We start from the raw sequence: 6,397 nt of genomic DNA, 5'->3' as shown, positions 1-6,397 counted from the left end.
AACAGTATCGTCTTGATGGGGAGTGTGGCCACAGGACAGCAGGCATGGCACTGGAGCAGTAGCTGAGAGTTTCCATCTTAGCCTCAAGTTGGAAGCAGAGGTGGGGACTGGGCCTGGTGGGGGGGTTTGAAACTTCAAAGCCCACCCCCAGTGAAACACCTCTTTTCAGTAAGGCCACACCTAATCCTTCTCAAAACAATTCTACCAATAAGGGACCAAGCATTCAAACATGCAAGCCTCTGGAGGCCATTCTTATTCAAACCACCACACCACCTTATAAGCAGGAGCTTCTTTAGCAGTACTCAGTTAAGTCCACAGATGTTGTTCAGCTGCTAATAAAGCTGGCCACTCTTTCTACATACATCCAAAGTGTATTTCTTCACATTCAGATCTTCCTTATTACAACTGCAATTTAAGAAAATGTTAGAACAACTCGATGCACAAGTAATAGTGGAAAAAACAGAGAGATGTGGGCATATCAGGAAGCAAAAATGTCTAGCACCCTCCCCCTATTCCATACTCAAAGTGCTAACTTGGGGTTTAGTTTAAATAGAAGGTGAGAGGTATGTGTAATTAAGCAATCTAAGTTAAGGTGTGGCCCTTTCCATCAGTGACCCGGATCGTCATTCATGCCAAGTGGTCTGCAAGTTGTCAAAACTGGGTTCCAGGAGACAAGTCCTTCCACTGGCTGGAACCATGACCCCAACCAACCTTTTCCTTTTCTCAACTTGAGACCGGGAAAATTCCACTTCTCTGGGGATTATCTTAGTTAGCGTTACCATTGCTATAATGAAACACCATCAAACAACGGTGACCAAAATCATGACCAAAAAACAAGTTAGGGAGGGAAGGGTTCATTTGGCTTATGCTTCCATGGCACTATTCATCAAACAGGAACTCAAACAAGGCAGGAACCTGTGCTAATAATGCACAGGCCCTGGGGGGATGCTGCTTACCAGTTTGCTCTTCACAGCTTGCTCAACCTGATTTCTTACAGAACCCAGGACCACCAGCCCAGGGATGTCACCACCCACAATAAGTTGGGCCTTCCCAAATTAATTACTAACTAAAAAATGCCCTACAGGCTTGCCTGCAGCTGGATCTCATGGAGGCATGTTCTCAACCTGAGGCTCTCTCCTCTGTGGTGACCATAGCTTGTGTCAAGTTGACATAAAATTAGCCAGCACGGGGATCAGTTTCATAGACTGATGGCCAAAGAGAGGGAGGAAGGCAAAAGGGCATGCGTCTCTCTCTAAAGATCTTCATTCATGCCAGGATGGTTACACTGGATGCCAGTCATCTCTCAAGGGTACTTGCAGATGCTTTGCCAACTCAGTGATCAGAAGGTCAGGAGGCAATTCTCTTGAGCAAAGTGCAAGCAGGCACTAAGCCACATGCCGCATGAGAGGGCCACCTTATACTGCAAAGAACAAGTGAGTCTGAGGTCCCGATCCAACTCTCTAGAACATGGCTGCCATAGGTCTTGCTGGGAAATTTCTAAGAGATTACTCATTGCAAAAACTTAGCTTTTGAAATAATAATCCATGTAATAATGCAGATCCATTCCATGACAAGCTGCTCAATGATGCAGAGTTCATAGAAATGGCTTTCTTTTCCTGGGCTCTACTTCCTATCTTACCTCTTTGCTGACATTCATCCCCTTTCTCCTCAGAAGTCAGCTCTCGCCTGTCTATGAAGAATGTATGCATGAATGTGTGAATGAATGTACTGTTCCATAGTACATTCCACTGAGTTCATCCAAATGGAAAATTAAATTCCCAATGGATGACATTTATAAGGGACATTGTCAATAATAGGATTTTCTAATAAGTGCCCATGCCCCACCTGGCCTTTGTCCTCTAGGATCATGACTTTATCTCATATTCCCTCTGCACTCATTCCCTATCCTCTTCACTGGCCTCAACTTGCATCAAAAGAAGCTGTCGCTCCTCTCCAGTACCACATACCAGGCAAGGATTCATAGGACATTCACCAAACTCCTTCATGAAGCTTTTGATCTGGACATTACTCCTATAATCTTTTTTTAATGCTTCTGTTCTATGCCTTTGATATATGCTATCTCATCCCTTTTCTACACTGGCATTACCAACCTTATCTAAGACAGACACTGAGTGACAACTTCTCTTCCCAACCCTCCTACAATCACTCAGTGACAGAGTAGTTATGTGATGGTTTGACAAATACCTTAGACAAAATTCCTGTGAAATCTCAAATTCCAGCACCCATTCTATTCTAGCCATCCAAGTCCCCAAACCCTCGAGTTGTTCCTTCTGCCCACTTGGCTGACTTTGGGAGCTCATGGTGACCCTCACAGTTGTGTCTCTTTACTCGGCTCATTCTCACCATCTCTGTGGGGCATCTCCATGCCTGGGCATCACGTGTCCTTCCTAACGAGGCCTTCATCTCTCATCTACCTACCGTCTTATTACATCTGCCCTGAAGCTAGCTAGTTTTCCACTGAGCATGTTGTCTGAGGCTTTGTGGCAGGAGAGTAGAGGCATGGGGCAAAGCATCAGATTCACAGACATGAGAAGCTTGAAGCCAGTTGACAGAAAGGCTGGACACGTCTCCTCGCCAGGGCTACATGTGACAATACAGAGTACATGTGAGTGGCACAGCCACCTCTGCCAGACAGGGTAAGCGCTGTATAAAAGACCTATAAAGGAACAGAACTCAGGTGACACAGGGCTTTAGAGCAACAGTCTCCTCGGCTCCTTTGTCCATTTCCACCCTCAAGAGAGACTTCTTTCTTTATTAATAAACTCCTATTTCTATCACTACTGATGTTCAGTTTACTGTTCCAGGATACAAAATCCTGGAAATCCCAACAGGTACACTCCTAAGTCCGATCCACACCTGTTAACGTTAGCGCAGCCGGCAAGGAGATAAGATCTCAGCTACTTCTTATCTCCCCCTTCCTTCTTTATACTTCCTTTTACCTTTTCCCCAGAGCACTTCAAAATGTCTATAAGGCAAACTTCCAAGGGAGGCCTAATCATAGGCCTGGGGAGCCAAATCAAACTTGCCCCTCCTCTCTTCCCTTTGGTGGCTTATGGGCCAGGATGTGCTTAAACTGTTCCCCCAGACTACAGGATGTTAGTCAGTCTTCTGTAGAAGCATTGATCAGCAGCTGTCTGGCACTTGTGCCTTCACACTGGGGGGACTACAGACCCTCAGTGTCTTCAGTGGAGCCTGAGAGGCACAAAGCCAGAGTCCTCCGGTGACTCCCGCCTTAAGGGTAAATGGACTAATGCACTTAGTCTATTGTGTAGATAGTCAGGATGGAGCGCAAATAAGGGTGAGCATGATGGTGCTAATAAACCGACGATGCCCGGTGGTCCCACCTGCCCCTAAGTCCTTTGAACACCGCTGCAGCATCAGCCCTCCTCCTGCCACTAGCCATCCTTTGCCTGGACCACTCTTCCTCTGTTCCGGTCCTCCCACCCTCCCAAAGACCTGCAAGGATGAGAACAGCAGACTGGGATGGTGCTCTGGCACAGGCCCTGTGGCAGCCGTTGCCCTTACCTTCACCAGACCGTTCCCCAGGCATTCGCCCCTCCCCGGAACTAGACAGGGGGACGGGGGTGGGTATGGGGGGAGCAGTGGCCGAACTTGTCACACATAGGATTCTAATGCCCACTGATGTCACATGCTGGTCCCACCAGAATCTCCAAGCTTAGGTTTATTCTACAAAACAAACCCCTAGTGGAGACAGAAACCTAAAGTCTGGGACCCAATCTCAAAGATACCACCAATGAACTACTTCTTTTAACCAGGTCCTATCTCTCACCACAATATTCTATTTAAATTTTGAACCCACTTGCTAGATCAGAGTCCTCATGACCTGGTCACCTCTGGAAATAGCTTTACAGTCACACCCAGGGGTATGCTTAACTAACCTCACAGGCATCTCCAAAGCCAATGAAGTGACAGTCAATATTAACATCACCCTGTCCAAGCCCATACCGTCCCTAGGGTCAAGTCTAAGCCCATGGTCCTACTGCAGCCAGGGTCTGTGTTGATGTCCATGGCCTGCGTTACCACCAAAGGCCATGAGGATGTCTGTGGTCTGTGCTGCAGCCTGAAGTGATGTTGATGACCCAGGATAGTACTTGCTGACAGAGACCATATAGATGTGGGTGGTCTGCACAGCCACCTGAGGCCATGGTGATGACCCAGGGAAGTGTGGGAGCCCATTTTCAGGTTTCCTAGTGGCTTTACCCTGCAGGTCTGCAAAGACAGGATGATTAGACCACAGGCCTGAGTGCAGGTGTCTGAGATGATCTGCACTTGGCTGTGCTGGGGGGAGGTCTTTTGCTCCACCCCTTGGCCTTTCTATAAATACCTTAGGGCAGAGACAATCAGGGACCATTGGAATAGGTTCCAGGCCCTCTTGAGGCTATCCTGCAATTTTCTATCTGTTTATCTCAACACTCTAAAACTTTCTATCTAATATTTTCTGCTGCTCTCACTCAAGAAAACTCTGGGGGAACTGTGGGGTTGGTAGGTAGCCACCCCACAAAATGGTGCCTGAACAGGAACTAAAGACAAATGAACAGGGACTAAAAACAAAGGAACATAATAGTAATATTTAGATTTATGCGGAGTTTTGGTGAAAGTGTTGAGTTAGGGTCTGCCAGTGGAAAAGGGATATGTCCAGTGTTGAAATGGAATATAAATATTAAATAGGGCAGGGGGTTTTATCCTTGAGAGAAAAGAAAAACGGACTGGAAGGATGTCCGATGCTGCAGCACAAAAAATCTCCTCTATAAAGATTTATATCTTCTACCTCTTTCTCAGTTCCTATCTGTGAAAACAAGTACAAGGTACAGTGTAGTAATTAGTGTAGAAAAAACTTAGCAGTGTAGGGTCACGTAGAAAAAAAACTTACTTAAGGTAAGTTAGGCAGCTAGACAGAGAAACTAAGTCTTCAATCCAACTTTGGGGGCTATGATTGCAAACTGGGGGAAAATTTTATCTTCCTTGAGCTTTACAGGTAGAAAAAAAAAGCTCTTCTTATTGGGCAGAAAAAAGATTCCTATGGAAGCTTTTTGGCCTAGAGACAGCTGAAATACTAAGTCCAAGCAGCAGGAGAAAGTGATTTATCCCTGAGGCAAAAATGTGGGTGTAAGAAGCCAAAAAGCTTAAAGTTCAAAAGTTTTGAGAAAAGCTGATCTTTCTCTCTTAGGCAAAAAAAATCTTTCTCTTAAACTAAAAGCTTTTCTTGGAAAATTTGGAAAAATCTTTCTAAAAAGCCTTAATCTTTCTCAAACTAGAAGCTCTCTTAAAAAACTTAAAAATTAAAGCATTTAACTTTCTCAGAAGGACAAAAATTATAATCACCTGAGGATATTAGTATGGGAATCACCTGTGATTCTCCCTAAGGGGTGATTGTCTCAGGCAATCAGCTCTGTCTGTGAGCGCGTGAACAAACAAACGAGGCCCGCTGGGTGACTGGGCCAGGTGAAATGTAGGGAGATACAATCATCCTAATGTGGGCTAAGAGATCGCAAAAATCTCCCTTATTAGAAAAGCAGAAGCTTGGGGGTTGGAGAGATGGCTCAGAGGTTAAGAGCACTGGCTGTGCTTCCAGAGTTCCTGAGTTCAATTCCCAGCAACCACACGGTGGCTTACAACCATCTGTAATGAGATCTGGTGTCCTTTTCTGGCCTGAAGGGATACATGCAGGCAGAACACTGTATACATAATAAATAAATCTTTAAAAAAAAAAAAAAAGAAAAGAAAAGCAGAAGCTTGCCGGGCGGCGGTGGCGCACGCCTTTAATCCCAGCACTCGGGAGGCAGAGCCAGGCGGATCTCTGTGAGTTCAAGGCCAGCCTGGGCTACCAAGTGAGTTCCAGGAAAGGCACAAAGCTACACAGAGAAACCCTGTCTCGAAAAAACAAAAACAAACAAACAAAAAAACCCAGAAAAGCAGAAGCTTGATTTTCAGTCTGTACACAAACCTCACAGACCCCGAAAACAGAAAGACAAAAAGCCCCTGCCTTCAGTAGCAGGGAAAGCCATCACTGTAGTGTTGGAAACTGTTTCCGGGCAGAGGGGATAAACTGAGACCAAACTGGGAACTGTCAGGGAGAAAGACTCTCTGAAGAAGAAACAGAAAGGGACAGATTCCTCCCCAGAAGGTTCAAGACCTGGGGAAAGCTGCCTCCAGAGGCAGCTAGCAGAGGAACAGAGCCACAGCCTGAGGTATCCGAAGCTCTGCATCTGAGCGGGGAAGGAACAAACAAAATGACATAAAACAAAATGACATAAAAATCTAGCAGTGAGGGGCTGGAAAGATGGCTCAGAGGTTAAGAGCACCGACTGCTCTTCCAGAGGTCCTGAGTTCAATTCCCAGCAACCACATGGTGGCT

Source organism: Peromyscus maniculatus, chromosome 6 (assembly GCF_049852395.1).
Source record: "Peromyscus maniculatus bairdii isolate BWxNUB_F1_BW_parent chromosome 6, HU_Pman_BW_mat_3.1, whole genome shotgun sequence".
Taxonomy (NCBI): Eukaryota; Metazoa; Chordata; class Mammalia; order Rodentia; family Cricetidae; genus Peromyscus; species Peromyscus maniculatus.
This window is presented reverse-complemented; position numbering follows the sequence as displayed.